General features: G+C 39.0%; 1 pseudogene; it reads left to right on the top strand.

Moving 5' to 3' along the window:
* The first annotated feature begins 264 nt into the window (after nt 1-264).
* LOC128591119 (uncharacterized) lies at nt 265-398 on the top strand (annotated as a pseudogene).
* Nucleotides 399-8,213: the final 7,815 nt, after the last annotated feature.

Here is an 8,213-nt window from a genome sequence, read left to right as displayed (position 1 = left end):
TGCCAGCCACTTCACCCAGCACCGTTTGTTAAATAGGGAATCTTTTCCCCACTGAATGTTTTTAATTGGCTTGTCAAAGATCAAATAACAGTAAGTAGGTGAGTTCATCTCTTGCCTCTCTATTCTGTTCCAGACATCTACTTCTCTGTTTTTGTGCCAGTACCATGCTGTTTTGATCACTATCAATTTATAGTATGGTCTGAGGTATGGTAGCGTGATTCCTCCTGCTTTGTTTTTATTTCTGAGTAATGTCTTGGCTGTTTGATCGCTTCTCGGCCTTTTGGCTAAGATCAAGTGTCTTGGCTATTTGAGGTTTTTTCTAATTCCATATAAAATGAAATATTATATTTTCAAGATCTTTAAAGTATGACAGTGGAGCTTTAATAGGGATTGCATTAAAATTGTATATTGCTTTGGGTAGTATGGACATTTTAACAATGTTGATTCTTCCCAGCCATAAGCATGATATGTGTTTCCATTTGTTAACATTTTCAGCTATTTCTTTTCTTAGAGTTTCATAGTCCTCTTTACAGAGATCTTTCACATCCTTTGTTAGATAAACTTCCAAATATTTCATCTTCTTTGGCACTACTGTGAATAGAATAGAGTCCTTAACTGTTTTTTCAGCTTGAGTATTGTTGGTATATATAAAGGCTACTGATTTATGAATGTTGATTTTGTAACCTGAGATGCTACTGTATTCCTTGATCACTTCTAAGAGTTTTGTAGCAGAATCCCTGGTGTTTTCCAGATATACAATCATATCATCTGCGAAGAGCGAAAGTTTGATCTCTTCTAACCCTGTATGGACACCCTTGATCGCCTTTTCTTCCCTAATTGTGATGGCTAAAACATCCATTACAATGTTAAAGAGCAGTGGAGACATGGGCAGCCTTGTCTGGTTCTTCACCTGAGTGGAAATGATTTCAATTTAGCTCCTTCAATACGATATTGGCTGTGGGTTTGCTGTAGATGGCCTCTACCACTTTAAGAAATGTCTCTTCTAAACCAATTTTCTTTTTTTTTTTTCCTTTTTTTTTTTTTATTGTTGGGGATTCATTGAGGGTACAATAAGCCAGTTACACTGATTACAATTGTTAGGTAAAGTCCCTCTTGCAATTATGTCTTGCCCCCATAAAGTGTGACACACACTAAGGCCCCACCCCCCTCCCTCCATCCCTCTTTCTGCTTCCCCCCCCATAACCTTAATTGTCATTAATTGTCCTCATATCAAGATTGAGTACATAGGATTCATGCTTTTCCATTCTTGTGATGCTTTACTAAGAATAATGTCTTCCACTTCCATCCAGGTTAATACGAAGGATGTAAAGTCTCCATTTTTTTTAATGGCTGAATAGTATTCCATGGTATACATATACCACAGCTTGTTAATCCATTCCTGGGTTGGTGGGCATTTAGGCTCTTTCCACATTTTGGCGATTGTAAATTGAGCTGCAATAAACAGTCTAGTACAAGTGTCCTTATGATAAAAGGATTTTTTTCCTTCTGGGTAGATGCCCAGTAATGGGATTGCAGGATCGAATGGGAGGTCTAGCTTGAGTGCTTTGAGGTTTCTCCATACTTCCTTCCAGAAGGGTTGTACTAGTTTGAAGTCCCACCAGCAGTGTAAAAGTGTTCCCTTCTCTCCACATCCACGCCAGCATCTGCAGTTTTGAGATTTTGTGATATGGGCCATTCTCACTGGGGTTAGATGATATCTCAGGGATGTTTTGATTTGCATTTCTCTAATATATAGAGATGATGAACATTTTTTCATGTGTTTGTTAGCCATTCGTCTGTCGTCTTTAGAGAAAGTTCTATTCATGTCTCTTGCCCATTGATATAAGGGATTGTTGGCTTTTTTCATGTGGATTAATTTGAGTTCTCTATAGATCCTGGTTATCAACCTTTTGTCTGATTGAAAATATGCAAATATCCTTTCCCATTCTGTGGGTTGTCTCTTTGCTTTGGTTATTGTCTCCTTAGCTGTACAGAAGCTTTTCAGTTTAATGAAGTCCCATTTGTTTATTTTTGTTGTTGTTGCAATTGCCATGGCAGTCTTCTTCATGAAGTCTTCCCCCAGGCCAATATCTTCCAGTGTTTTTCCTATGCTTTCTTTGAGGATTTTTATTGTTTCATGCCTTAAATTTAAGTCCTTTATCCATCTTGAATCAATTTTTGTGAGTGGGGAAAGGTGTGGGTCCAGTTTCAGTCTTTTACATGTAGACATCCAGTTCTCCCAACACCATTTATTGAATAGGGAGTCTTTCCCCCAAGGTAGGTTCTTGTTTGGTTTATCGAAGATTAGGTGGTTCTAAGACGTTAGTTTCATTTCTTGGTGTTAAATTCGATTCCCAGTGTCTATGTCTCTATTTTTGTGCCAGTACCATGCTGTCTTGAGCACTATGGCTTTGTAGTACAGACTAAAATCTGGTATGCTGATGCCCCCAGCTTTATTTTTGTTACAGAGAACTGCCTTAGCTATACGGGGTTTTTTCTGGTTCCATACAAAACGCAGAATCATTTTTTCCAAATCTTGAAAGTACGATGTAGGTACTTTGATAGGAATGGCATTGAATAGGTAGATTGCTTTGGGAAGCATAGACATTTTAACAATGTTGATTCTTCCCATCCATGAGCATGGGATGTTCTTCCATTTGTTAATATCCTCTGCTATTTCCTTTCTGAGGATTTCATAGTTTTCTTTATAGAGGTCCTTCACCTCCTTTGTTAGGTATATTCCTAGGTATTTCATTTTCTTTGAAACTATGGTGAAGGGAGTTGTGTCCTTAATTAGCTTCTCATCTTGACTGTTATTGGTGTATACAAAGGCTACTGACTTGTGTCATTGATTTCATATCCTGAAACATTACTGTATTATTTGATGACTTCTAGGAGTCTTGTGGTTGAGTCTTTGGGGTTCTCTAAGTATAAGATCAGGTCGTCAGCAAAGAGGGAGAGTGTGTCCTCCTCTGCTCCCATTTGGATTCCCTTTATTTCCTTGTCTTGCCTAATTGTATTGGCTAGAACTTGCAGCACTACGTTGAATAGTAAAGGTGACAGAGGACAACCTCGTCTGGTTCCAGTTCTAAGAGGAAAAGCTTTCAGTTTTACTCCATTCAGTAAAATATTGGCTGTGGGTTTGTCATAGATAGCTTCAATCAGTTTTAGAAATGTGCCACCTATGCCTATACTCTTCAGTGTTCTAATTAGAAAAGGATGCTGGATTTTATCAAATGCTTTTTCTGCATCTATTGAGAGGATCATGTGATCTTTATTTTTGCCTCTGTTAATATGGTGGATAACGTTTATGGACTTGCGTATGTTAAACCAGCCCTGCGTCCCTGGGATGAAGCCTACTTGATCATAATGAATGACTTTTTTGATGATAAGCTGTAATCTATTGGCTAGGATTTTGTTGAGAATTTTTGTGTCTATGTTCATGAGTGAGATTGGTCTGAAATTCTCCTTTTTGTTTGGGTCTTTTCCTGGTTTTGGTATCAGAGTGATGTTTGCTTCATAGAATGTGTTGGGGAAGATTCCTTCTTCCTCAGTTTTTTGGAATAATTTCTGCAGTACAGGAATAAGCTCTTCCTTGAAGGTTTGATAGAATTCTGGAGTGAAGCCATCTGGACCAGGGCATTTTTTAGTTGGAAGCTTTTTTATTGTTCCTTTGATCTCAGTGCTTGAAATTGGTCTGTTCAGGAGCTCTATTTCTTCCTTTCTAAGTCTAAGGAGAGGGTGTGATTCCAAACATTGATCCATTTCCTTCACATTGTCAAATTTCTGGGCATAGAGTTTCTGGTAGTATTCAGAGATGCTCTCTTGTATCTCTGTGGGATCAGTTGTTATTTCCCCTTTATCATTTCTGATTGAGGTTACTAGAGTGTTTACTTTTCTATTTCTAGTTAGTCTGGCCAATGGTTTATCTATTTTATTTATTTTTTCAAAAAACCAACTCCTTGTTTCATTAATTTTCTGAATGATTCTTTTGTTTTCAATTTCATTGATCTCTGATTTGATTTTGGATATTTCTTTTCTTCTACTGAGTTTAGGCTTAGATTGTTCTTCTTTTTCCAATTCCATAAGATCTCTTGTGAGATTGTTGATGTGCTGTCTTTCTGTTTTACGAATGTAGGCATCTAAAGCGATGAATTTTCCTCTCAAAACTGCTTTTGCAGTATTTCACAGGTTTTGGTAGCTTGTGTCTTCATTGTTGTTATGCTCAAGGAAGTTAATGATTTCCTGTTTTATTTCTTCCTGCACCCATCTGTTATTCAACAGAAGATTGTTTAGTTTCCATGCCTTTGGGTGGGGTCGAGCATTTTTGTTAGAGTTGAGTTCCACCTTTAGTGCCTTATGGTCTGAAAAGATACAAGGTAAAATTTCAATTCTTTTGATTCTGTTGATATTTGTTTTGTGTCCCAGGATATGATCAATTTTGGAGAATGTTCCATGGGGTGATGAGAAGAACGTATATTCTTTGTCTTTGGGGTGGAGTGTTCTATATGCATCTATTAAGCATAGTTGTTCTAGGGTCTCATTTAAATCTCTTATATCTTTGTTTAATTTCTGTTTAGAGGATCTGTCCAGCTCTGTAAGAGGTGTGTTAAAGTCCCCTGTTATGATGGTATTATCAGATATCATATTGCTCAGACTGAGTAAGGTCTGCTTCAAGAATCTGGGAGCATTTAAATTGGATGTATAAATATTTGGAATTGAAATGTCTTCTTGTTGTATTTTTCCCTTGACCAATATAAAGTGACCATCTTTGTCTTTTTTGACTTTAGTTGCTTTAAATCCACATGTATCTGAAAATAAGATTGCAACTCCTCTTTTCTTCTGAATTCCATTTGCCTGAAAAATTGTCTTCCAACCCTTGACTCGGAGCTTTAATTTGTCTTTTGAAGCCAGGTGTGTTTCTTGCAGACAGCAAATGGATGGCTTGTGTTTTTTAATCCAGTCAGCCAATCTATGTCTCTTCAGTGGGGAATTCAAGCCATTAACATTTATGGAGATAATTGATAAGTGTGGTAGTATTCTATTCGTCTTATTTGGTGAGAGTCCATTGCTTAGTTTTATCTTTTGCATCAGTGTGGAAGTTAGGTTCTGTCCTTTGATTTCTGAGTTCTTACTTTGCTGCTGATCCATTGTGGTGGTCAGTGTGCAGAACAGGTTGAAGTATTTCCTGTAGAGCCGGTCTTGTTGTGGCAAATTTCCTCAATGTTTATATATCCGTAAATGATTTGATTTCTCCGTCAATTTTGAAGCTTAGCTTAGAAGGGTACAGAATTCTGGGCTGAAAATTGTTCTGTTCAAGTAGATTAGAGGTAGATGCCCATTGTCTTCTTGCTTGGAAAGTTTCTTAAGAGAAGTCTGCGGTCACTCTGATGGATTTGCCCCTGTAGGTCAACTGGCGCTTACTCCTGGCAGCTTGCAGAATCTTTTCTTTGGTCTTGACTTTGGACAGGTTCATCACAATGTGTCTTGGAGAAGCTCGGTTAGAGTTGAGGTGACCTGGGGTCCGATATCCCTCTGAAAGCAGTGTGTCAGAATCTTTGGTGATGTTTGGGAAATTTTCTTTTATAATCTTCTCTAGTATGGCTTCCATTTCTCTGGGGCATTCTTCTTCCCCTTCTGGAATTCCTATAACTCGTATGTTGGAACGCTTCATAAAGTCCCATAATTCTGACAGTGAACGTTCTGCTTTCTCTCTCTTCTTTTCTGCCTCTTTGACTATCTGAGTTATCTCAAAAACTTTGTCTTCTACCTCTGAAATTCTTTCTTCTGCATGGTCTAACCTGTTGCTGATACTTTCCATTGCATCTTTAAGTTCCCTGATTGACTGTTTCATTTCCTTCAGCTCTGCTATATCCTTTGTATATTCTTCATATCGTTCATCTCTGATTTGATTCTGTTTTTGGATTTCCTTTTGGTTATTTTCCACTTTATTAGCAGTTTCCTTCATTGTTTCCATCATTTCTTTCATTGTTTTCAACATGTGTATTCTAAATTCCCTTTCTGTCATTCCTAACATTTCTGTATAGGTGGAATCCTCTGCAGTAGCTACCTCATGGTCCCTTGGCGGGGTTGTTCTGGACTGGTTCATGTTGCCTGGAGTTTTCTGCTGATTCTTCCTCATGAGTGATTTCTTTTATCTCTTTCCTTGCCCTAATTTTCCTTTCACTTCCTCTTGCTCTTTAAGTTCTCCTGTCTGTGGACTAAGGGTTACAGGACCAGAAGGGTGAGAAGGTTGAGGAGCAAAAAAGGGATGAAAGAAAGGATGACTGAGTGATAAGAAAAAATAGAAAGATAGAGAAAGGAGGGGGGGGGATAAGGAATATTGACAAAAAGAAGAGAGGTACAGAAAGAGGGAGACAGGGCAATATAGGTGTACAGTTGGGTACTTTGACACAACCTTAAAAATACCCACCTTCTGGGGGTGCCCAGTTGGGTGGTTCCCTTGATGTCAGCAAGCTCTTTGCTAACCTGATCAGACACAGTACCCCACCTCCACCAAGTAGAGAGGAAAGACAAAAATGCTATAAATCAAACCAAAACAAGCAAACAGAAAACTTTACGGGGATACAATTGGGTGAAAAACCTAATGACAGGTGTAGAAACACTAGCAATAATGAAGTTGTAGTTATTAAAAAAGGCAGCAATGGGAAATTATAATTAAACTAGAAAAATTGAGAAAGAAAAAGGGATCTGTATGGAAAAGATTGAAATTAAAAAACAAAAGAACATCAACAACGTCAAAATAAACAAACAAAAAAAAACCAAACAAACAAAAAAAAAGAAAAAAATACACAACCAAAAACAAAGCAGTTTGTATATGTTATTGAATATTGTCTGGGCAACACATGGTCTTCTGGGGTATGAGATGTTAGTCACAGTTCTGATACGACTGGAGGCTGCTGATTTCTCAAACCCCAGCAGGTAGACACCCTAAATCTCTCTTCAGCCCACTTAAAAGGCACTTTGAACTTGTAAACTTGCTGAGCAGAAGCTTTCCCAGCTTTCTCGCTGCAATCACTGCTGAAGTGGCTATCCACTTACCCAGTGTGCCAAAACCGGTCTCACTCTGCCCCTGAGGGTTAGGGCTGCAAGGCGGCTCAGACCGCACCCTTAGGCTACTTGGTTGCTGGGTTACAAGCTCCCACCCGTTTCTAGCTCTGCGACCCTGAGGGCGGAGCTTGCCAGGGCAGATCACTGGCAATGGTTCCGTGTGACCCACCACCAAACACTATTAGCTCCGTCTGGCTCAGCGGCTCAGACTGGGGCACTAGACAACAGCCAAAGTTCTCCGCACTCCCGCTCAGGCCTTCCCCAGGGCAGTTCAACTCAGTGCCAAGTCCAAGGACATCAAAACAGTTCACAGGTAAGGCCTTTCTGGTTTGCAGTCTCGCTGCTACTGAACTTACAGTTGTGGGCGGGTTTAGACAGATTGAACACATGCGACCACTTGCCTGTTTTCCACGTTTTAGTCCTCCTCTTGGGGTCCAGAAGTCTCTCGCTGACTCCCTGTATCCTCATAGGAGTGATGCTAGGCAGTTCCCACCAGCCGGAGATGCCTGGAGTCCTATCTCCCCAGACTCACGGTGCCCAGATGCAAGGAAGCTGTTACTTGGCTGCCATCTTGCTCCACCCCTCCTAAACCAATTTTCTTAAGTGTTCTGATCATGAAGGGATGCTGGATATTATCAAAAGCTTTTTCTGCATCAATTAAGAGAATCACATGGTCTTTGTTTTTTAATTTGTTTATGTGTTAAATTATACTTATAGATTTATGTGTATTGAACTAGCCTTGAGAGCCTGGAATAAAACCGACTTGGTCATGATGTATAATTTGTTTGATATGTTGCTGGATTCTGTTTGTTAGGATCTTGTTGAATATTTTTGCATCCATATTCATTAGTGAAATTGGTCTATAATTTTCTTTTCTTGTTGGGTTTTTTCCTGGTTTGGGGATCAGGGTGATGTTTGCTTCACAGAACGTAGTAGTAGTCTTTCTACTTTTTCTACATTTTGGAACAGGTTGAGAAATATAGGTACTAGTTCCTCTTTAAAGGTTTGGTAGAATTCTGATGTGAAGCCATCTGGTCCTGGGCTTTTCTTTTTAGGGAGATTTTATATCGTTGATGATATTTCAGAACTTGATATTGGCCTATTCAACATTTCCACTTGATGCTGGCTAATATTGGAAGGCG

This window comes from Nycticebus coucang, chromosome 7, assembly GCF_027406575.1.
Source record: "Nycticebus coucang isolate mNycCou1 chromosome 7, mNycCou1.pri, whole genome shotgun sequence".
Taxonomy (NCBI): Eukaryota; Metazoa; Chordata; class Mammalia; order Primates; family Lorisidae; genus Nycticebus; species Nycticebus coucang.
This window is presented reverse-complemented; position numbering and strand designations above follow the sequence as displayed.